This window comes from Hibiscus syriacus, unplaced genomic scaffold (genome assembly GCF_006381635.1).
Source record: "Hibiscus syriacus cultivar Baekdansim isolate YM2019G1 unplaced genomic scaffold, ASM638163v2 tig00110386_pilon, whole genome shotgun sequence".
Classification (NCBI taxonomy): Eukaryota; Viridiplantae; Streptophyta; class Magnoliopsida; order Malvales; family Malvaceae; genus Hibiscus; species Hibiscus syriacus.
The window spans coordinates 832,376-858,837 of NW_024062716.1; the positions used below are offsets into that span (position 1 = coordinate 832,376).

The 26,462-nt window shown below is 33.3% G+C and overlaps 2 pseudogenes; both read right to left on the reverse strand.

Annotated features, from left to right (window-relative positions):
- Positions 1-9,149: 9,149 nt before the first annotated feature.
- LOC120122314 lies at positions 9,150-26,255 on the reverse strand (annotated as a pseudogene).
- Positions 9,885-11,092, reverse strand: LOC120122313 (annotated as a pseudogene).
- Positions 26,256-26,462: the final 207 nt, after the last annotated feature.

Sequence of the window (26,462 nt, forward strand, 5' to 3'; positions counted from 1 at the left end):
GTGAACAATACGCTTACGTGAGAAAAATTATTTTTCTCCGTATGGGCTTTAGTAAGTAACCTCTAAAGTGTATATGCCTTGTGTTAACGAGTGAATAATGATTTACCTCACATGGACATAGGGAAATGTATTCTCTCGAATTGAACTTGGTCAGTATAAGCCTATAATGGGTGAGGATCGAGAGTCTGATAGGCCCAAGGAGCACCAGCAAAGGATAATTCGAGGACCCTTTTAGTATAGAAACTCTATCTGTGGATCTTCCAAAGTCACAAAGAAGAAACTCACTCTAAAATTTGCTTATAGTTACTTTTTGTAAAAGGCATGAGAACTAGAAAAGTATGTAGTTAAGTTTTACATTTCTGTACAAAGCATGAGAATTAGAATAACACCTTTTGCATTTACAATTGCATTTCATAACTAGAAAAAGTATGGAGTTAGGTTTTACATTTCTGTACAAAGTATGCAGCTAGTGAAATTTGACTATCTGGTATAAGGGGAACTTGTGTTCTAATAAAGGTCTTTCTAATGGTGACCATTAATTAGAATTAACACCTTTTGCATTTGCATTAATATATTTAAGCAATTTTATATGTATTCAATCATGAAAACATAAGAATGATTCGTGGAGGGTTTGTGAGAGACATCCTACCATACCCCGAGAATGACAAAAACCATGGGTGAAAGATTAGCTAAGATTAAGCAAATAAAAAAGATTTACAAGAGTTGGTTAAGGCTCAAAAAGAAATGATGGATTCTTTCATAAGTCCCAGAATGTGATGATGAAAATTGACTCAATTACTAAGAGCGAAAGATGTTGACCCTGTTGTTAATCTGGTGACTGAGAATCTTGTCTTCTTACCATTAACCACTTCGAATTTTCCAAAAGTGCAAATTCATCAGGCCAACGCCTCTACTCATGTCACCATGAGATTAGATCATGCCAAGGTTGCCTCTCACTTTCATAAAATGATTAAAGTTGAAAGGTCCGACAAAAAAATGGTTGAAAGAGACGGAAGAAATGTTCCGAATATTTAAAGGAGCTGGTGATTTCCTTGGATTACACAAAAGAAATAAGTTTGGTCCTTGACCTAGTGCTTCCACATAAATTCAGGATGTCTTGTTTTGATAAGTATAGTGGAACCAGTTGTCCTATCGATCATCTCATGATGTTCTGTCGAAGAATGTCGGATATAATAACGATCAAATGTTGATTCACTACTTTCAAGACAAGTCTTTCTTAGAGTAAAATAAACATGTGAATCATACAATACTTACTCGATTCATGTTGCAAGGCATAGAAAAATATGTCTAATGAAAGTTTCCGGAAATATGCTCTAATATGGAGGGACATAGCAGTGCAGGTTCACCCTCATTTAGCTGAACAAGAGATAACAATGCTCTTTCTAAATACGTTGAGAGCCCCTTTCATAGGGTATTTAATAGGAAATGCTTCCAAGATCTTTGTTGAGCTAGTTACATCGGGGAGATGATTGAAATGGATATCTAAAATGGCCAGATAGGAAGCACTAGAGACACCAACACTGACAAGAATGTTGAAATCAGTATGGTGGGATCTCTTTCAACTGGTAATAGGACCAAACCTCGGATAGTGATTCGATGAAATGCGTTCATCTATCCAATTCCAATGACATATTAGGAATTACTTCCAAGACTTGTTGAAAATGACCTTGTGACTCCAGTTAAGTCTAAGCCCAAATAACCCCAAATCTTGAAGGTTACGATGTTAACGTAATTTATAGTTATCATATAGGAAGCTCAGGGCATACTACTAAGAATTTTGGGGCATTAAAGCGTAAGGTCTGGACTTTAATTGATTCAGGGACATGGACCATTAGCGAGTGATGGGGCAAATCTAGAAGAGTTTGTTGTTCATTCATCATAGAGATTTATTACACTTGCATAGAAAAGCATGTTTTGTTTGAACTTGTTTTTGTTCTTTCTTTCTTACTTTCTTAAATATGTGTAATTCATTTTATATTTAAACTTTTAAATGAAATACTACCTCTTAAGGTTATGAGCAATAAGGCAAGTTTTAATATTGTAGTTCTTTGAATATCAAATGGACTAAAAGATCATTTGAGGATCGATGTTATGGACCTTTGACATGTGACAAGGTTAGACCTTTTGTATCCTATCCAAAGCAAAAATACAATCACTCGATTCTTTATCCAAAATTATTTATGGTCAATAAAAAAAACTCCAAATCTTGACGTTACCTCTCTCTGAGGCAATAAAGTCACACCATCATCTTTTTAGACATAAAGCCAATTTTCTTTCTCTACAATAAAACCCCAAAAATGTTGAGTACAAGATGTTCATTGGTGCATGAAACTTTCTGCATTAGAAGTAAATTGGGGTATCTCGAATCAAGTTTGTGAAGATAAGCCTAAATATATGGGGGATGTTAGATGCGAGAAACAGAAAAAAAATGAAAAAAAAGAAAAAAAAAGAATGAAAAAAAAATAAAAAAATGAAATAATTATATCATGCATTAATTATATTATATTCATGTGAATAAAAGTTGATCAAGGATATTTATACCCTAGAGATGCCTCTTTTGTAAGGACTTTCATGTATGAAATGATGAACGATCTTCTTCTACCATCCCTTCAAAAAATTAGAAAATTATCCATTATTGTCCCCGTTTGAGCCCAAATTAGTTTTTCTTCAGATTTAACCCTAACCAAGGATCAACCTCCATACTGGGGGGAAAGGTGAAGGAAAATATGCTCGCATGAGTGAAGACCACAATTCTAATTTTTCTATAAGAGCTAACCCTTATGAAACAAAATGGAAAATAATAAGGTACTACAAGGTTGACCAAGCATAATGTGCTCGAAGATTCAGATCCAATCGAGAATAATAACAGATGTTCCAGATACAAGAATTAATCCGTGCTCAAATAAAAAAACGTGGAATTATTCATGTATAGAGGACAGAGAATGTGTTCAAATCAAAGTGGAATTCCAAATTTGCTAATGAAAATGACAAAAACAATATGCAAGAAGTTTATCAAATAAAATGACTCTTCAAGCCTTAAACCACAAGGTTGATCAAGTACAACTGGCTCAAAGTTCCATAATTGATTCACAAGAAGATCATAGACAACAATTGTTTAGAAAAAGGAGATGAACTCTAGGGTGAAAACCCAAAAAGGGGAGTCTAGTGGGATCTTAAAAAGATGAAAATAAATAGTGTGTGGAAGTAGTTTCAAATCAAGCAAAGCGAGATTGAAGGAATTAAAATGAATTGATCATTGGTTCAATCACCCTTAAACACTTGTTTGAGACTATTTATCTATTTCTTGCATAACCATGAGCTTTGACCTACATTACATGCCTTAAAAGTCCTTTCTAATCTTGAATGAATTTCTAAGTGGGAGATACCATCTTCAAATTTCACTCTGCACCTCAAGGTTAATATTTTTACTAGAAAAAGAGTTTTCTAAAATCTTTAATGCATGATAGAGAAAAAAAAAGAAAAAAAATAGGGTTCAAGATGAAAACTTGCAAAAGGCATCTTAAACCAAATGAGGTTTCTAATTAAAAACCCAAAAAATGGCTCGAATATGAAGATTGTGCAACTGTTGCATAAAAATGATCTTATAAAGCGCCACACATCCCAATGGTACTCACGAGAACTTGGAACCAGTAAAATTTCCAAAAGATAATATCGTGACTACTTTATAAATATGAACATCAAAAGAAGCCAACTCAAAACACTTTACCTTTCCAAAATCGGCCTAAGCCTCAAAATTACCACTAGTCTTGACGTTTGTCAAAGCACTATAATCTTAATTGGCTAAAAGTGCAGATGATTTGTTTGATATTCAACGAACTCTTGATTTATGATTTGTTTCAATTGTGAACCCAAAGAGAGGGCATCATTTTGTTGTCATAAAGTTTTTCTTTGAATTTTTTATATTTAAAAAATGAAGAGGACGAAAATTTTCAAACAAGACAATCCCTCCTGGAAATTGGTGATGTGTCTTTGATAATAGACTCTGACCTGAAAGCTCTGTATCAGAAACTAGTGGAAAGAAAACCGAACCTTGCGAGTAAAATTTGTTTGGGGAAAGAAGAGCCTGTTACTGTGAGCTAAAAATTTGATTATACCCACCAGTGTGAAAAATGACGAATAAGATTCAATCACAACAAGAACGAGGACTTCGTGAGCATCCATTTATGGCCATCGATCAATAAAACATACATCAACATCATTGACCTACATTTCGAATGAATTTGCATTTTTGCGTCAGACATTCATTTTTGCTTTTAAGGCGTACAACATAAAAAGCTTTGATTCCCCTCTCGTGAGGATGTCTTTAAAATCCTTATGATAAACCAATTTTATTTTTCTAAAGATTGTTTCCCTAGAAACCTCAATCTTAACTTTTTTAGGACATGTCTCCTAGAAAGCTCAATTTGGTCTTTCTAACGATTGTTTCCCAAAACTTTAGTCTTGTCTTCCTTAAGACAGTTTCTGTAGAAACCAACTTCGTCTGTTTAGGATTGTTTCCTTGAAAATCCTAACTTCGTCTTTGTTAAAGACCTTTTCACCTCTCATGAGAAGATTTCCAGAATATTCCCTTTTATTAAGGATGGTTTTTCCCTCTCACGAGTGTTTTTCTTAGATTATGCTTGAATCGCATTACTGCATTCCTGAAAACATTATTTGCATACATAGACAATTACATTGCACATTCAAGATAAACATTTTATATTTTCAAGAAAATTGATTATTTATGAAAATAGAACCTTAAAAAGAGAAAGTCAAATTTAAAGATAGAGGATATCAAGTTCAAAATTGCATAATCTCAAGAATGAAGGAGCCCAATCTACGAAAAAAATCATTACTTTGAAGTAAGGCATGTTACCCGACCACTAACATATTTATATGATTTGTAAAAAATGATAAAGCGATTTTCAAAGTTTCTCATTTAAAATTTCCAGAAAATGAAATTTTTGAAAAGTAAGAAAGCGATTTCGAAAGTTTCTTATCAAGTAGACTATTTCCAAATTTGGTTCAACATTTGAGAGATTGAGGCAAATCGAATGAGAAGATTGTTGGATACAAAGAAGAAAATTATTCGAATAAAACTTAGACTGCCAAAACAACGAAAGATTGAAGAAGGATGTTGGTGCAAAAAATGGAGTTGCAAGCAAGTAAGACGAAATTAGGCCATTAATTGTCTTTGCTACATTCTTGTTTCACAATAACAAGCAAATAGGGGCTGCTATAATACCCTAATTTTTTCTAACTGCTTTAATCAAATTTGGATAAAGTTGAAAATCAAATTGATTTGGTTCGAGAAAAGAATAGATTGTTGGGCTTTCATTTATACGAGTAGATGAACTTCAAATTGGGCCTTGTTGCCTATGTGAAAAATAGAATAATTCCATAATCAATCAAACAAATAACCAAACAGTCCAATTGCAAACCATTATGAGTACTTGAAATCTATACATACAAAAACCCAATTGATAAACTATAAACCCTAAACTAAAGTCCTACATAGCCCAAAGCATTAACTAAAAAAATATACCCTAACATATTGAGAAGTTGTAGCCACTAACGCCACCTATGCCTCGTCATATTCAATTGTAACCACTAAGCAGTGGTCCCAAGCCTTCCTAGTAGTACTGGATCCCTCCAATGATAGCAAGCTTCAGTACAAGGTGGCCGTGAGTGCTTCAGTAATAACATCCACTGGTCCCCCTCTCTCTCCTCTTCCATGACAATTACTAGCACAAACCAGCTCATTTCAACTTTCTCTAACTATATATATATATATCTACATCCATCGTGCACATACAAACAAAAGCAAAAAAATATAAGATATTTATTTTTTATTTAGTCCATAGAGCCCAAACCATTAACAAAAAAAATAAACCCTAACTTATTGAGAAGTTATAGCCGCCAATGCCACCCCTGCCTCATCATCTTCAATCGTGACCACCAAGTAGTGGTCCAAGCCTTCCCGACATCACCGTGATTCCCCCAACGACAGAAAGCTTCCATGGCAAGTGGTCATGAGTGCTTCAGGAGCAACATGCACTGGTCCTCTTGCTATCTCATCCTCAGCGATAATTGCCAGCACAAACCAGCCCCTTCGATTACTTCATTAACATCGATCGGCATATACAAACAAATCAAAAAAGATGAGATTTTTATTTTTCATTTGGTTACCACTATAAATGTGTTATTATAAAACCCCAAAAAAAGATGTAAAAAGTCATTTTCCCCCATTTGAAAAAAAAAAGAACAAATATAATGTTGATATCACTTTCATTAAGCTTATGGGGTTAAAGAGGCTTATTCGATCTCAAGTGAGTAGAGTTGTCAAAGCTTATTATTGAGTCAGATTGTAGAAATTTGTTACTTAAACACATCTGTAATACCCTAATTTTTTTCGAGTCCTTTAATCAAACTTGGATAAATTTGAAGATCAAATTGGTTTTATTTGGGCAAAGAATAGATTGTTGGGCTTTCGTTTATTCGAGTACATGAACTTCAAAATGTACCTTTTTGCCTTTGTGAAAAAGAAAAGAATGTCACGAATCAATCAAACAAATAACCAAATAGTCTAATTACAAACCATTACTAGTACTTCAAATCTATCCATACAATGCCCCAATTGCCAAACTATAAACCCTAAATCAAATGGCCCACATAGCCCAAAGTATTAACAAAAAAAATCTAAACCCAAACATATGGAGAAGCTATAGCCGCCAGCGCCACCCCTGCCTCGTCAGCTTCAACCGTCGCTACCAAGCAGTGGACACAAGCCTTCCCAACAACATCGTGGTCCCTCCTTTGACAACAAATTTTCACGTAAGGTGGTCCCGAGTGCTTCATCAGTAACATGCATTGGTCCCCCCCGCTCTCTCGTCCTCCACGACAACTATCAGCACAGACGAGCCCTCTTCGATTACTCCATTAGCATCCATCGTGCACAAACAAACAAAAGAAAAAAAGATGAGATTTTTATTTTTCATTTGGTAACCAATGTAAATGGGTTATTATAAAACCCCAAAAAAAGAATGTAAAAAAGATCCTCATTCCCCATTCGAAAAAAAAGAATGAATGTAATTTTCTTCCCTGATTCGAAAAGAAAGAAAAGCAATACATTTTTTAAGGTATTTTACCTTATTCTTTTTTATTTTCTGTACCAATTTATTTGAGTTTTAGAACCAAAGTATAATAATAAGAAATGAGAAGGGTATAATTGCTTGCCGGGGTTGTTCGAACTCCTCGTCGGAACTAAGGTCAGCGGAGGGGAGAAAGTCGAAGCCTTTAAGTCTTTATGGGTTGATTTACCATCTTGGGGTTTAGTTTTTGTCTATATAAGAAGGTGAAAAGTTGGGATCTTTTTGGGGTAGTGTTGGTGCGCTCAGTGGCTATGGTGGCGGTCAGAGGTTCGTTTTTCGCCCCAAAATACGGTGGCTAACCATGGGCTTTGGGAGCTCTCGGTCAAGAGAGAAAATAAAGGGTTGGGAGAAGTTAAAAAGGCAATGATAAGGTGCTTGTTTAGGCTTGTTTGTCCACCTATAGAGGTGGTCAGAAGGGAGGAAACCACCATCGATGTATGGTGGTTGGAGTATGGCAATGGGGCTGTGTTGGGGGCGGCAACTGTAGGAGGAGAGGGAAAGATGAGAAAGCTTTGTGTGTTTATTAGTTTAGGTTTAATTTTTTAACCTAAATGGCAATATTAGCATAAATATTTAGGAGTTTAGGTCTAATCTCATAGTAGTCCCTACAGATTTAGCGCATATTAACATTTTGTTCATCATTTCATTCTTTTTTATTTTATTTTATTTCGACCTATTATTTTTATTTTATTTCAATTTGGTCACTTATTTATGTTTGTTTTATTTTGAATTAATCTGTTACATTTTATTTTTATTACATTTCAGTCCCATTTATTAAATATTGTTATTAAACGTTTAATATGGGCTTGCGGTGAGCCGCACCGAGGTACAACCCGCATTATTATGGCTCGGGTAAAATTTTAAATTTTTTACTAACTTTTAACTTTTAACTGCTAACTTTTAACTTACTAATTTCTAAAAAAAAATCGAACTAATTTACAACCTCACGAGGACCCGTCCTAGGGTATGAATCGTGTTATTTATGGTCTGCGTAAAATTCTAAAAATTAACCCTCTACCTTTTATTTTGTGCAATTTTTATTTATGTTGATTTAATTTCAGCACTACAATTTTCTGTTCTTTTTAATTCATGCACTTCATTTTTCTTTTTTTCTTCTAATCCTTCAATCTTTTATTTCCAGGTTTTAATTTTCTGTAATTTATTATTGGTCCCTTTATTTTTTTATGCATTTTATTATAATCCCATGATTACTTGGTGGCCATTGTTGTGTGTTCCGATATATTTAGCATTATATCTTTATATCTATCATTTTAGTTCTATATATGGATGGTTTATTTAGATTTTAATATGTGTATTTAGCTTTCTTTATCTATTTTCATGTCTCTTTCCCGTGTTTAAATGTGCGATTTAACTTAATATTTTTTTAAAAAAATTATTTGTATTCAATTTTTCTATGATTTCATCCATTACGTTTTAGTCCATCATAATTCGTGTAGCATATGTGCAAATATTATCATGTACACTCGTATATATTATTGTTTTGATAAAAGTAATATGTACAGTATGATTGTTTTTTATCATAGATTATTGTCTTAATAAAAGTAATAATATTTTGTGAGGATAATTAATGAAAACGAGCATTGACTGACAAGGAATGTGTTTATGAAGATTGTCCGTACAAAATGTTATTCGTTTGTATTTGAGTTTTTTATTTTATCAAATGTATGTATTTTATGATTAAAAAATACGGCAATATTATTACGTATGAGGAATCTATAGAAACGCGCCTTTACTGACAAGGAGTGTGTTTTTCGAGGATTGTTCGTACAAAATAATATCTTTTTAAAAATTTCTCAAAAACATATCGTAATTTAAATACATATTCGAATTTGCAATTTTCATTATTTAGATGACGTAAAATCGCTTAGGTACTAATTTTGGGCGCTGTGAAGGTGCATCCTTCACCACGCGTAATCAACTTCGAACCCTTTTCAAAACGAGTTTCTGGTTAAACGCAAACTGTTTTTTCTTTTAAAATTATTTTTTCCTAAAATTGTTTTACAGGATATTTTTAGGTGTTCAACCTACCTAACGCAAAGGTTGACGGTGAGTCCAAATATATTTGTTTTTCTCAAACCTGATATTTTCCAAAATTAAGTTGTTTTCTTTTTAAAAGTATTATATATAAATGTCTCTCTAATTGTACGGATTAGAATTGGAAAATTGTTTTGATCGTTGGATATCATAATAATTTACGGATTACGTCACAAAAGCTGGAATTATATATAAAGGGTGTCAAGTTTAGGTTGTTAATAGTTGGGTTGTGTATTGGTGTGTCTTAAACAATGATTGTTGTGTTCCTTCGGTTTGAGTTCGATCTTAGTTTAAATTGTTGACATTTTTCTTTTTAATAGTATATTATGAGAACTCTTTTCCTTATACCAATGTTTGAAATAGTGCCTTTGCCAAAGCTAGGCCATATAACGAAACAACTACAATGTCCATATAGCCTCACCATGAATATAAATACAAATAATTAATTTGCATATAATATGATATAAAATAAATCTCAAGGATACTTATATTAATAATTATTTTAATAAATACACTTGAAAATATTACAATGAAAAGATTGAAACAATATAAGAGGCACTTAAGGTGACATTTCTATCAAGTAGTGCCGTCGAATAAAGACACTTTGACCCATGCAATTAATTAAATAACAAGAATTAGTTGATGTTGAGATTGTCATCAATTTGCCCTCCTGCAGTTGATATGAATCTGTCCTTGTTTTCCGGTTAAAGGCTTAATGTTTCCCATCCTAATCATAGACTTCGCAAAATCATTCCAGAAAGCATCAGGGTTCAAGCTGTAAGTCTTTACAAGTTTATCGGTGGAGCCGCCATTGAAAAGAGCCTGATCTGAGGTGAGTAGTCCCTTTGCTTCACTAGGTTGCTGAAGTATGCAGTGTCAAACTTGGCAGGTGTAGAATCGAAAGGAGCGAGATTAGTGTTCCCTCCGGTGCGTGGGCAAGTGGCTCTACGCTGTTTGGCAAAGGCAGGGTCATATTGGTTGCATTGTAAATTCTGTTCCTAAAGATTAAACATCTTGATAAGCCAAGTGTGTCCACCGGAGAGAGCTACAAGATCTCTGGTTCAAGCCCTGGTTCTTGAAGTTGTTGATCAATGCAGGAGATCCATTGAAGCCGATGGAAACACACTGTCGGCTAAGGCCCTACTAGCCGTGGTTGAGTCTCTCCTACCCAAACGAACCTTCCATGCCGGACCTCCAAGCTGCAATCATGGTAGTTTTCGTTTAGAAATATTGGTTTTTACATGATAAATATTAGAGGCAATAAAGGACTTTACCGCAACTACAGAATCTCGAGCAGCCTGCTAAGATATCAGCACAAGAGACCACGGGGCGTCCACAAACTCTGTCCACTTCAGCCTTAATCTCATCTACAACTTCGAAACCTCTCACAGAATTCAAATTTCCACGTGCATTTTTCTCGGTTTCGAAAGCAGGGGTAGAATCCAAAAGAAGTGAACCATCACAGTCCTGCAACACAATGCAGTTGATGATTTATATGAAAATACTAAAACTTTTCAAAAAATGATTCAAGGATAAATACATTAACGAAGCAATCATGGAAGTGCAAACGAAGCAAAGAAGCACCCATGCGGGGCTCTCTGTGGACAGCAGCCTGCACTATTCTCTTGATGGCAGGCAAAGCTTGGGGACAAACTCTGTCATAAAATTTGGGTGATAAGGTAAAAGCAGTGGTTGCAAGAGCCAACCGAAGAAATGCATGAAGAAGAAAGTTACTACGGGAAGCCATGACAAGTACGCAAGTAGTAGGCTTAATCTCGATGAGGTTTGTGTTGTGCATGTCGAACATGCGGTCGCGTAATTTATAGATACGTAGGAACTTTATAGAAATGCTTGAATTTGTTGGTTTTGGACTTCGCAGATCAATGATTAGACCGTTAGACTGTTTCTTTCATGAGCCTTTCTTACCATCTCTCAAGGGTCGCCTGTTCAAGCAAAGCTACCACCTCCTTTTTAAGACACGCGAGGCTGCTAATATATAAAATATGCTGAGATTCATAGAAATTGCAGTAGAAACATTGTTAATCGCATCGCCTATGTTCCAGTTTTGAACAAAATCAATAAATGATAACAATTGTGATACAAGTTGACGTTAATGTTTAAGATTTGACCTCCAAAAACAATGTGCTAATTGAATAAGGTATATTACACCACAGCTAATTCATTTTGCATGATTACAAATGGATCACTAACCTTCTAAAACATACACACGAGTCACTCAATAGATTGTAACAAACAGGTGTTTGGACTGTGAAATGCCATACGAGGAGGGCAATGAATCCCGAATTTCCACCATAAGATTCATCTCGGTCTCCCCAATTCAATTTATCGGATTAAATTCTCGAGAATCTCACTCAAAAACCTTAAAATCACGCCGTAAAACTTTTAAAATTCTTGAACCTCGATCTACGTTATTGACCACTAGATGACTTCTACCTAGTGATATCCTCCCCTCTCACCAACTCCAGTCACTCTACCATTCACTCTACCATTGGAATCGTCGAATGGGTCCCATGATCTTTGAGAAGTCCAAAACTCAAAATGTGTTTTCTTTCTCATTTAATCCAATGTCTCATTTGTGTCTTTCTTAAATTAGGCGACCTAATTGTAATTTTACCATAAATTGAGTGAAATATTTGTAATCTTACTAATATTTAGATGGCATGTGTTATAATTACCAAAATGAGAAAATCATCAAGAAATAATATTTCCTAACGGCAAATTCATTTCATTTTGAACTGGTCAATGACTTGTACGAGACAATCTATTATTTGAGTGACTATTTTATCAGTTTTTCAAATTAGATAATCAATTTAAAATTTTACTAATAATTGAGTGTCTTTCAAGTAATTCAACCATTAAATATATACTTGGGGTTTATTGGTTCACCTTGACCGCTGGAAGCTTCCACTTTTCTTTTACGACCCACTTAATTTTCTTCTTCCTCTTTTATTTATAGTATATAGGGTTAATTATTAAAATATCGCTTCCGTTTTAATTTTGTTTACTTTATGGTCATTGATTTAAAAAAAAAATTACGTTTCAGCAGTTTAATATATATTTGCGCTGTCTCGCCCTGAAATACTACCTGCATTATTATGGTCCGGGTAAATTTCAACTTTTTTACTAACTTCTAACTGCATATTTCTAACTTACTAATTTCTAAAAAATTATGGTCTTGCTAAAATTCTAAATATTATCCCTCTACCTTTTATTTTGTGTAATTTTATATTTATGCTATTTAAATTTCAGAAGTTTTAATTTTATGTTCTTTTTAATTCATGCACTTCATTTTTCTTTATTTTATTTTAATCCTTTAGTCTTTTATTTCCAGCTTTTAATTTCCTGCAATTTATTTACAGTCCCTTTATTTTTTTAATGCAATTTATTATAGTCCCATGATTACTTGTGGCCATTGTTTTGATAAAAAGTAATATGTACAGCATGATTATTTCTAAAATTGTGTAATATATTATATTGTATACATACAACTCATGTTTCTAAAATGTAATATTATTTTGTGAATGGAATTAATGGAAACGCGCCTTGACTGACAATGAATGTGTTTCTGAGGATTGTTCGTACAAAATATTATTCTTTTGTATTTGAGTTTTTAATTATATCATATGTATGTATTTTATAATAAAACATATGACAATATTATTTCGTATGAGGAATCTATATAAATGCACCTTAAATGACAAGGAGTGTGTTTTTCAAGGATTGTTCAAACAAAAGAATAGCCTTTTTAAAATTTCTCAAAAACATATCGTAATTCAAATACATATTCGATTTGCAATTTTATTATTAGATGACTATAGTCGCTTAGGTACCAATTTTGGGAGCTGTGAGGGTGCTCATCCTTCCCACGCGTAATCAACTCCTAAACCATTTTCAAAGCGAGTTTTTGGTTAAACGCTAACCATTTTTATCTTTTAAAATTATTTTTTCTGAAAATTCTTTTTAAAAGATATTTTTAGCTGTTCGACATACCTAACCCAATGGTCGATGGTGACTCCAAATCTATTTGTTTTTCTAGAACCTAATATTTTTGAAAATTAAGTTGGATCGTTCCACCCTAGCCCCAAAACACTTAAGGACCGTTCTGACAACTTGGTGACTTAGCTCAGGAGCTTAGTGAGTCATGCCTTAATCGATTATACGTCATCTACATATTCAAAATTGTAAATTCAAGTGATATTTAAATTTTGATCCCTTTAATTTTGTTTTGTATTTCATCAAGTCATACATCATTTTTTATCATTATTAATAAATAGTTGTACTATTGTGTGATTTCACCATGTTTCAGATTTTTGGCTAATTTTAAAACTATTTTTTTCTTGGTCGAAGCAAATGATTGTGAGTTTCCCCTCAAGCACATCATTATATCTAGAGCCTTCTAACTGTGCTTTGTCCCTTTAAGTAGGGGTGAACAATACGCTTACGTGAGAAAAGTTATTTTTCTCCGCATGGGCTTTAGTAAGTAACCTCTAAAGTGTATATGCCTTGTGTTAACGAGTGAATAATTGATTTACCTCACATGGACATAGGGAAATGTATTCTCTCGAATTGAACTTGGTCAGTATAAGCCTATAATGGGTGAGGATCAAGAATCTGATAGGCCCAAGGGGCACCAGCAAAGGATAATTCGAGGACCCTTTTAGTATAGAAACTCTATCTGTGGATCTTCCAAAGTCACAAAGGAGAAACTCACTCTAAAATTTGCTTAGAATTACTTTTTGTAAAAGGCATGAGAACTAGAAAAGTATGCAGTTAAGTTTTACATTTCTGTACAAAGCATGAGAATTAGAATAACACCTTTTGCATTTACAATTGCATTTCAGAACTAGAAAAAGTATGGAGTTAGGTTTTACATTTCTGTACAAAGTATGCAGCTAGTGAAATTTGACTATCTGGTATAAGGGAAACTTGTGTTCTAATAAAGGTCTTTCTAATGGTGACCGTTAATTTGATTTAACACCTTTTGCATTTGCATTTTGCATTGCATTAATTTATTTAAGCAATTTTATATGTATTCAATCATGAAAACATAAGAATGATTCGTGGAGGGCTTTGTGAGAGACATCCTACCATACCCCGAGAATGACGAAAACCATGGGTGAAAGATTAGCTAAGAATAACCAAGATAAAAAAGATTTACAAGAGTAGTTGGTTAAGGCTCAAAAAGAAATGATGGATTCTTTCATAAAGTCCCATAATGTGATGATGGAAAAATTGACTCAATTACTAAGAGCGAAAGATGTTGACCCTGTTATTAATCTGGTGACGGAGAATCTTGTCTTCTTACCATTAACCACTTCGACTTTCCCAAAAGTGCAAATTCATCAGGCCAACGCCTCTACTCATGTCACCATGATATTAGATCATGCCAAGGGTGCCTTTCACTTTCATAAAATGATTAAAGTTGAAAGGTCCGACAAAAAACGGTTGAAAGAGACAGAAGAAATGTTCCGAATATTTAAAGGAGCTGGTGATTTCCTTGGATTACACATAAAAGAAATAAGTTTGGTCCTTGACCTAGTTCTTCCACATAAATTCAGGATGTCTTGTTTTGATAAGTATAGTGGAACCAGTTGTCCTATCGATCATCTCATGATATTCTGTCGAAGAATGTCGGCTATAATAACAACGATCAAATGTTGATTCACTACTTTCAAGACAAGTCTTTCTTAGAGTAAAATAAACATGTGAATCATACAATACTTACTCGATTCATGTTGCAAGGCATAGAAAAATATGTCTAATGAAAGCTTCCAGAAATATGCTCTAATATGGAGGGACATAGCAGTGCAGGTTCACCCTCCTTTAGCTGAACAAGAGATAACAATGCTCTTTCTAAATACTTTGAGAGCCCCTTTCATAGGGTATTTAATAGGAAATGCTTCCAAGAGCTTTGTTGAGCTAGTTACATCCGGGGAGATGATTGAAATGGATATCTAAAATGGCCAGATAGAAAGCACTAGAGACACCAACTCTGACAAGAATGTTGAAATTAGTATGGTGGGATCTCTTTCAACTGGTAATAAGACCAAACACTACACCAAATTTTCTTATTAGTGGCATCTAGGTTATTGTCACTAAAACTTCAATTTATGTCACTAGATGTATTTTGTGACGTAAAAGTCAATGTCACGACGATCGTCACCCTAGGTGTGTCACTAAATGTCAAAAGTGACGATGTATGTGTTATCGTCATGTATTGTTAAATATATAGTGACGCTAATGGATAACGCCACAATTTAATTTTCATTCAGTGACAATTACTTTTGTCACGAAATGATGTATATTTTCGTCATTAATAAATCATATCGTCACCAATAACACAATAATTTCATTGTTTATGTGACGAAAAGAAAATTCTCACATTGTTAGTAACGTAGTATATCGTCACCTAATATTAGCATGGATGACATTTATATATAATGTCACTATATAATTAATATTCAATGACAACTAATTATGTCACTAAAGTATGTAAAATTTCGTTATTGATTATTTATATCATTACAGATAATACATTAAAATCAACCTATATGAGACGAAAGAGATTGTCACATTTTTAGTGACATAATATAAATGTTACCTAATAATATTATGAATAACGTTTATGGATAATGTCACTTTATAATTTAAATTCTATGACAGTTGATTACGTCACTAAATTAAATAAGATTTCATTATTGATAATATATGTTGTCACAAATAATGCATTAAAATCAACTTATATGTGATGAAAGAGATATTGTAGCAAAACACAAATAATTTATATTCTATGACATTTTTAATGACAATATATATTAAAATAAAATTATTTATACAAATCTAAATAAAAAATAAAATGGTTCACTTATTGCAAAATAATAAGATTTAAACAAATATTTTACTAAATACATAATAATTTCATTTCTATAAATATAAAAATGTTTAAATGTTTATAGAAAATAAAAATAAAATGATAATAATATGACTTGTGGAATATTTCGTTGTAATAATCTCAAGCCAAACCTTGAGTCGGTTGTGATTCTGTTGATGTTGAGTATGTGGCATCAATAACTTGTTGAGGTTCAGATTCTTGGATTCAATTTAGTTTACTGAAGACTTTTTGAGTTTCATTTTCTTGTGTTCGAATCCTTTTATGAGATACTTTGCCTGGTGCCATCCTAAAACATATAAAAAACTATTATAAATATTTTCACCAGCTTTTGTAATCGATTGCTCTTAGATATTAGAGGGAACTGCAAAGGCGCATTAAACCACAACCAAAATCATCAATTATTATAGCACAACTGCTCTCCACTGGCAGAGCATTTTACAACTTAATTCATAAACACAACAATTCGATTACACTGAGAGAATGATTCATTTGCAATCCAACTACATTAATAATTATGCTAAATTGCATAATTTTGCAAACTTACACTGAAATGATGTTAATAACAAAATTTTCAATCAGTTTAAATGGAAATGTAAATAAATTAACATAAACAAAAATTAAGATATAAATTCAGAATTCACAAACACATGCACCTAAAGGAAGCATAAAAACATAGCAGAGTTTGAGCATACCTTGTGAAAGTGAAATTTTACATCAGCAACATTAATTTATTAAATGAAGAATTATCAATGTGAAAAAAAAACAAGACATGCACATGTTTTTTAATGAGCTTTCCAATCAGATTGCACAATATCGAATAATAAAAACAACATCGTTTAGCAAAATTTAAAAGAAAAAACTAACAATTATTTTGTAAAAAACAGCAACGTTTAGCAAAAAATTAGAAATCGAATAATAAAACTAACCCTAAACCATATGAATTCAACAATATCGAAAAAAATCATATTTAACAGCAAAGAAAATAAATTTAAAAGAAAACAAACAATTACCTGCAAATTAAAGTTGGAGAAACCTTTGTACTATTGCAATCTAAATCAAAACAAAAAATAATTATAAAAATAATAAAACTATAAAGTAAAATTATCTCAATATAGAATATATAAAAGAATTTTCTTATTTCGCCTACTTGTTTATGATAGTATTCTTAACCCTAAAGGAAATCAAATACACATATGCTTTTATAAAATAAAAATCAATAAATAAGGAAAGCAATAATGATTCATTATGAATGAGAAAAAAATCCTACTATGAATAAGGAATATTCAATTTTATTAGAGGAAAGGTAAATTTTATTTGGAGGGAAGTTGAAAAATTACCTCCATTATATCTAAACATAATTAATAAAAATTAGAAAAATATAGATTAGTACCGGTCACACATTCTTAACAAGACTCGAACCTTACCAATTCAGCATTAGAAGTAAATTGGGGTATCTCGAATCAAGTTTTTGAAGATAAGCCTAAATATATGGGGGCAAGTTAGATGCGAGAAAAAAAAAAGAAATAAAAAAAAATGAAAAAATAAAAAATAAAATAATTCTATCATGCATTAATTACATTATTTTCATGTGAATAAAAGTTGATCAAGGATATTTATACCCTGAATATACCTCTTTTGTAAGGACTTTCATGTATGAAATGATGAACAATCTTCTTATACTATCCCTTCAAAAAATTAGAAAATTATCCATTATTGTCCCCGTTTGAACCCAAATTATTTTTTCTTCAGATTTAACCCTAACCAAGGATCAACATCTACACTGGGGGGAAAGGTGAAGAAAAATCTGTTCGCATGAGTGAAGACCACAATTCTAATTTTTCTATAAGAGCTAACCCTTATGAAACAAAATGGAAAATAATAAGGTACTACAAGGTTGATCAACTATAATGTGCTCAAAGATTCATAACCAATCGAGAATAATAACAGATGTTCCAGATACAAGAATTAATCCGTGCTCAAATAAAAAAACGTGGAATTATTCATGTATAGATGATAGAGAATGTGTTCAAATCAAAGTGGAATTCCAAATTTGCTAATGAAAAGGACAAAAACAATATGCAAGAAGTCTATCAAATAAAATGACTCTTCAAGCTTTAAACCACAAGGTTGATCAAGTACAACTGGCTCAAAGTTCCATAATTGATTCACAAGAAGATCATAGACAACAATGGTTTAGAAAAAGGAGATGAACTCTAGGGTGAAAACCAAAAAAGGGGAGTCTAGTGGTATCTTAAAAAGATGAAAATAAAAAGCGTGTGGAAGTAGTTTAAAATCAAGCAAATCGAGATTGAAGGAATTAAAATGAATTGATCATTGGTTCAATCACCCTTAAACACTTGTTTGAGACTATTTAACTATTTCTAGCATAACCATGAGCTCTCACCTACAATACATGCCTTAAAAGTCCTTTCTAATCTTGAATGAATTTCTAACTGGGAGAGACCATCTTCAAATTTCACTCTGCACCTCAAGGTTAATGTTTTTACTAGAAAAAGAGTTTTCTAAAATCTTTAATGCATGATAGAGAAAAATAAGAAAAAAAAAGAGGGTTCAAGATGAAAACTTGCAAAAGGCATCTTGAACCAAATGAGGTTTCTAATTGAAAACCCAAAAAATGGCTCGAATATGAAGATTGTGCAACTGTAGCATAAAAATGATCTTATAAAGCGCCACACATCCCAATGGTACTCACGAGAACTTGGAACCAGTAAATGTTTCCAAAAGATAAATATTGTGACTACTTTATAAATATGAACATCAAAAGAAGCCAACTCAAAACACTTTACCTTTCCAAAATCGGCCTAAGCCTCAAAATTACCACTAGTCTTGATGTTTGTCAAAGCACTATAATCTTAATTGGCTAAAAGTGCAGATGATTTGTTTGATATTCAACGAACTCTTGTTTTATGATTTGTTTCAATTGTGAACCCAAAGAGAGGGGCATCATTTTGTTGTCATAAAGTTTTTCTTTGAATTTTTTATATTTCAAAAATGAAAGAGGACGAAAAACATTTTCAAACAAGACAATCCCTCCTGGAAATTGGTGATGTGTCTTTGATAATAGACTCTCTGACCTGAAAGCTCTGAATCAGAAACTAGTGGAAAGAAAACCAAACCTTGCGAGTAAAATTTGTTTGGGGAAAGAAGAGCCTGTTACTGTGAGCTAAAAATTTGATTATACCCACCGGTGTGAAAAAGGACGAAGAAGATTCAATCACGACAAGAACGAGAACTTCGTGAGCATCCATTTATGGCCATCGATCAATAAAACATACATCAACATCATTGACCTACATTTCGAATGAATTTGAATTTTTGCGTCAAACATTCATTTTTTCTTTTAAAGCATACAACATAAAAAGCTTTGATTCCCCTCTCGTGAGGATGTCTTTAAAATCCTTATGATAATTCAATTTTATTTTTCTAAAGATTGTTTCCCTAGAAACTTATATCTTAACTTTTTTAGGACATGTCTCCTAGAAAGCTCAATTTGGTCTTTCTAACGATTGTTTCCCAAAACTTTAGTCTTGTCTTCCTTAAGACAGTTTCTGTAGAAACCAACTTCGTCTGTTTAGGATTGTTTCCTTGAAAATCCTAACTTCGTCTTTGTTAAAGACCTTTTCACCTCTCATGAGAAGATTTCCAGAATATTCCCTTTTATTAAGGATGGTTTTTCCCTCTCACGAGTGTTTTTCTTAGATTATGCTTGAATCGCATTACTGCATTCCTGAAAACATTATTTGCATACATAGACAATTACATTGCACATTCAAGATAAACATTTTATATATTTTCAAGAAAATTGAATATTTATGAAAATAGAACCTTAAAAAGAGAAAGTCAAATTTAAAGATAGAGGATATCAAGTTCAAAATTGCATAATCTCAAGAATGGAGGAGCCCAATCTACGAAAAAATCATTACTTTGAAGTAAGGCATGTTACCCGACCACTAACATATTTTTATATGATATTTGTAAAAAATGATAAAGCGATTTTCAAAGTTTCTTTTTTAAAATTTCCAGAAAATGAAATTTTTGAAAAGTAAGAAAGCGATTTCGAAAGTTTCTTATCAAGTAGACTATTTCCAAATTTGGTTCAACATTTGAGAGATTGAGGCAAATCAAATGAGAAGATTGTTGGATACAAAGAAGAAAATTATTCGAATAAAACTTAGACTGCCAAAACAACGAAAGATTGAAGAAGGATGTTGGTGCAAAAACTGGAGTTGCAAGCAAGTAAGACGAAATTAGGCCATTAATTGTCTTTGCTACATTCTTGTTTCACAACAACAAGAAAATAGGGGCTGCTATAATACCCTAATTTTTTCTAAGTGCTTTAATCAAATTTGGATAAAGTTAAAAATCAAATTGATTTGGTTCGAGAAAAGAATAGATTGTTGGGCTTTCATTTATACGAGTAGATGAACTTCAAATTGGGCCTTGTTGCCTATGTGAAAAATAGAAGAATGTCATAATCAATCAAACAAATAACCAAACAGTCCAATTGCAAACCATTATGAGTACTTGAAATCTATACATACAAAAACCCAATTGACAAACTACAAACCCTAAACTAAAGTCCTACATAGCCCAAAGCATTAACGAAAAAAGTATACCCTAACATATTGAGAAGTTGAAGCCACTAACGCCACCTCTGCCTCGTCATATTCAATTGTAACCACTAAGCAGTGGTCCCAAGCCTTCCTAGTAGCACTGGGTCCCTCCAATGACAGCAAGCTTTCATACAAGGTGGTCGTGAGTGCTTCAGTAATAACATCCACTGGTCCCCCTCTCTCTCCTCTTCCATGACAATTACTAGCACAAACCAGCTCATTTCAACTTTCTCTAACTATATATATATCTACATCCATCGTTCACATACAAACAAAAGCAAAAAAATATAAGATATTTAATTTTCATTTAGTCCATAGAGCCCAAACCATTAACAAAAAAATAAACCCTAACTTATTGAGAAGTTATAGCCACCAATGCCACCCCTGCCTCGTCATCTTCAATCGTGACCACCAAGTAGTATTCCAAGCCTTCCCGACAGCACCGTGATTCCTCCAACGACAGAAAGCTTCCATGGCAAGTGGTCATGAGTGCTTTAGGAGCAACATGCACTGGTCCTCCTGCTCTCTCATCCTCAGCGATAATTGCCAGCACAAACCAGCCCCCTTCGATTGCTTCATTAACATCGATCGTGCATATACAAACAAATCAAAAAAGATGAGATTTTTATTTTTCATTTGGTTACCACTATAAATGTGTTATTATAAAACCCCAAAAAAGGATATAAAAAGTCATTTTCCCCCATTTGAAAAAAAAAGAACAAATATAATGTTGATATCACTTTCCTTAAGCTTATGGGGGTTAAAGAGGCTTATTCGATCTCAAGTGTATAGAGTTGTCAAAGCTTATTATTGAGTCAGATTGTAGAAATTTTGTTACTTAAACACATCTGTAATACCCTAATTTTGTCCGAGTCCTTTAATCAAACTTAGATAAATTTGAAGATCAAATTGGTTTTATTTGGGCAAAGAATAGATTGTTGGGCTTTCGTTTATTCGAGTACATGAACTTCATAATGTACCTTTTTTCCTTTGTGAAAAAGAAAAGAATGTCACGAATCAATCAAACAAATAACCAAATAGTCTAATTACAAACCATTACTAGTACTTCAAATCTATCCATACAATACCCCAATTGCCAAACTATAAACCCTAAATCAAATGGCCCACATAGCCACTAGTATTAACAAAAAAAAATCTAAACCCAAACATATGGAGAAGCTGTAGCCGCCAGCGCCACCCCTGCCTCGTCAGCTTCAACCGTGGCTACCAAGCAGTTGACACAAGCCTTCCCAACAGCACCGTGGTCCCTCCTTTGACAACAAATATTCATGTAAGGTGGTCCCGAGTGCTTCATCAGTAACATGCATTGGTCCCCCCGCTCTCTCTTCCTCCACGATAACTATCAGCACAGACGAGCCCTCTTCGATTACTCCATCAGCATCCATCGTGCACATACAAACAAAAGAAAAAAAGATGAGATTTTTATTTTTCATTTGGTAACCAATGTAAATGGGTTATTATAAAACCCAAAAAAAAAAGAATGTAAAAAATATCCTCATTCCCCCATTCGAAAAAAAAAAGAACGAATGTAATTTTCTTCCCCGATTCGAAAAGAAATGAAAGCAATACATTTTTTAAGGTATTTTACCTTATTCTTTTTTATTTTCGGTACCAATTTATTTGGGTTTTAGAACCAAAGTATAATAATAAGAAATGAGAGGGGTATAATTGCTTGTCGGGGTTGTTCGAACTCCTCGTCGGAACTAAGGTCAGCGGAGGGGAGAAAGTCGAAGCCTTTAAGTCTTTATGGGTCGATTTACCATCTTGGGGTTCAATTTTTATCTATAGAAGAAGGTGAAAAGTTGGGATCTTTTTGGGGTAGTGTTGGTGCGCTCAGTGGCCATGGTGGCGGTAAGAGGTTCGTTTTTTGCCCCAAAATACGGCGGCTAACCATGGGCTTTGGGAACTTTCGGTCAAGAGAGAAAAGAAAAGGTTGGGAGAAGTTAAAAAGGCAATGATAAGGTACTTGTTTAGGCTTGTTTGTCCGCCTGTAGAGGTGGTTGGAAGGGAGGAAACCACCACCGATGTATGGTGGTTGGAGTATGGCAATGGGGCTGTGTTGGGGAGCGACAGCTGTAGGAGGAGAGGGAAAGTTGAGATCGCTTTGTGTTTATTTAGTTCATGTTTAATTTTTTTTAACCTAAATGGCAATATTAGCATAAATATTTAGGAGTTTATGTCTAATCGCATAGTAGTCCCTACATATTTAGCGCATATTAACATTTTGTTCATCATTTCATTATTTTTTATTTTATTTTATTTTGACCTACTATTTTTATTTTATTTCAATTTGGTCACTTATTTATGTTTGTTTTATTTTGAATCAATCTGTTACATTTTATTTTTATTACATTTCAGTCCCATTTATTAAATATTGTTATTAACTTTTAATACGGGCTTGCGGTGAGCCGCACCGAGGTACAACCCGCATTATTATGGCTCGGGTAAAATTTTATCTTTTTTACTAACTTCTAACCTTTAACTGCTAACTTTTAACTTACTAATTTCTAAAAAATATTCGAACTAATTTACAACCTCACGAGGACCCGTCCTAGGGTATGAATTGTGTTATTTATGGTCTGCGTAAAATTCTAAAAATTAGCCCTCTACCTTTTATTTTGTGCAATTTTATATTTATGTTGATTTAATTTCAGCACTTCAATTTTCTGTTCTTTTTAATTCATGCACTTCATTTTTCTTTTTTTCTTTTAATCCTTCAATCTTTTTTTTCCAGGTTTTAATTTTCTGTAATTTATTATCGGTCCCTTTATTTTTTTATGCATTTTATTATAATCCCATGATTACTTGGTGGCCATTGTTGTGTGTTCCGATATATTTAGCATTATATCTTTTATATCTATCATTTTAGTTCTATATATGGATGGTTTATTTAGATTTTAATATGTGTATTTAGCGTTCTTTATCTATTTTCCTGTCTCTTTCCCGTGTTTAAATGTGCGATTTAACTTAATGTTTTTTTTTTAAATTTATTAGTATTCAATTGTTATATGATTTCATCCATTACGATTTAGTCCATCATAATTCGTGTAGCATATGTGCAAATATTATCATGTACACTCGTATATATTATTGTTTTGATAAAAGTAATATGCACAGTATGATTATTTTTTGTCATAGATTATATTCTTAATAAAAGTAATAATATTTTGTGAGGATAATTAATGAAAACAAGTATTGACTGACAAGGAATGTGTTTCTAAAGATTGTCCGTACAAAATGTTATTCGTTTGTATTTGAGTTTTTTATTTTATCAAATGTATGTATTTTATGATTAAAAAATACGGCAATATTATTACGTATGAGGAATCTATAGAAACGTGCCTTTACTGACAAGAAGTGTGTTTTTCGAGGATTGTTCGTACAAAATAATATCTTTTTTAAAATTTCTCAAAAACATAACGTAATTTAAATACATATTCGAATTTGCAATTTTCATTATTTAGATGACGTATAATCGCTTAAGTACCAATTTTGGGCACTGTAAATGTGCTTATCCTTCACCACGCGTAATCAACTTCGAACCCTTTTCAAAACGAGTTTCTGGTTAAACGCAAACCGTTTTTTCTTTTAAAATTATTTTTCCTAAAATTCTTTTAAAAGATATTTTTAGGTGTTCGACCTACCTAACGCAAAGGTTGACGGCGAGTCCAAATATATTTGTTTTTCTCAGACCTGATCTTTTCCAAAATTAAGTTGTTTTCTCTTTTAAAAGTATTATTTATAAATGTCTCTCTGATTGTACGAATTAGAATTGGAAGATTGTTTTGATCGTTGGATATCATAATAATTTATGGATTACGTCGCAAAAGCTGGAATTATATATAAAGGGTGTCAAGTTTAGGTTGTTCATAGTTGGGTTGTGTATTGGTGTGTCTTAAACAATGATTGTTGTGTTCCTTCGGTTTGTGTTCGATCTTAGTTTAAATTGTTGACATTTTTCTTTTTAATAGTATATTATGAGAACTCTTTTCCTTATACCAATGTTTGAGATAGTGCCTTTGCCAAAGCTAGGCCATATAATCTAACCATGAGAAAATTTCAGACTCGTCTTTTAAAGATTGTTTCGTTCTGAAACAACTATAATGTCCATATAGCCTCACCATGAATATAAATACAAATAATTAATTTGCATATAATATGATATAAAATAAATCTCGAGGATACTTATATTAATAATTATTTTAATAAATACACTTGAAAATATTACAATGAAAAGATTGAAACAATATAAGAGGCACTTAAGGTGACATTTCTATCAAGTAGTGCCGTCGAATAAAGACACTTTGACCCATGCAATTAATAAAATAACAAGAATTAGATGATGTTGAGATTGTCATCAATTTGCCCTCCTGCAGTTGATACGAATCTGTCCTTGTTTTCCGGTTAAAGGCTTAATGTTTCCCATCCTAATCATAGACTTCGCAAAATCATTCCAGAAAGCATCAGGGTTCAAGCTGTAAGTCTTTACAAGTTTATCGGTGGAGCCGCCATTGAAAAGAGCCTGATCTGAGGTGAGTAGTCCCCTTTGCTTCACTAGGTTGCTGAAGTATGCAGTGTCAAACTTGGCAGGTGTAGAATCGAAAGGAGTGAGATTAGTGTTCCCTCCGGTGCGTGGGCAAGTGGCTCTACGCTGTTTGGCAAAGGCAGGGTCAATATTGGTTGCATTGTAAATTCTGTTCCTAAAGATTAAACATCTTGATAAGCCAATGGTGTGTCCACCGGAGAGAGCTACAAGATCTCTCTGGTTCAAGCCCTGGTTCTTGAAGTTGTCGATCAATGCAGGAAGATCCATTGAAGCCGATGGAAGCACACTGTCGGCTAAGGCCCTACTAGCCGTGGTTGAGTCTCTCCTACCCAAACGAACCTTCCATGCCGGACCTCCAAGCTGCAATCATGGTAGTTTTCATTTAGAAATATTGGTTTTTACATGATAAATATTAGAGGCAATAAAGGACTTTACCGCAACTACGGAATCTCGAGCAGCCACTGCTAAGATATCAGCACAAGAGACCACGGGGCGTCCACAAATTCTGTCCACTTCAGCCTTAATCTCATCTACAACTTCGAAACCTCTCACAGAATTCAAATTTCCACGTGCATTTTTCTCGGTTTGTAGAATCCAAAAGAAGTGAACCATCACAGCCCTGCAACACAATGCAGTTGAAGATTTATATGCAAATACTTTTCAAAAAATGAATCAAGGATAACATACATTAACGAAGCAATCATGGAAGTGCAAACGAAGCAAAGAAGCACCCATGCGGGGCTCTCTGTGGACAGCAGCCTGCACTATTCTCTTGATGGCAGGCAAAGCTTGGGGACAAACTCTGTCATAAAATTTGGGTGATAAGGAAAAAGCAATGGTTGCAAGAGCCAACCAAAGAAATGCATGAAGAAGAAAGTTACTATGGGAAGCCATGACAAGTACGCAAGTAGTAGGCTTAATCTCAATGAGGTTTGTGTTGTGTATGTCAAGCATGCGGTCGCGTAATTTATAGATACGTAGGAACTTCATAGAAATGCGTGAATTTGTTGGTTTTGGACTTCGCATATCAATGATTACACCGTTAGACTATTTCTTTCAGGAGCCTTTTTTTACCATCTCTCAAGGGCCGCATGGTCAAGCAAAGCTACCACCTCCTTTTT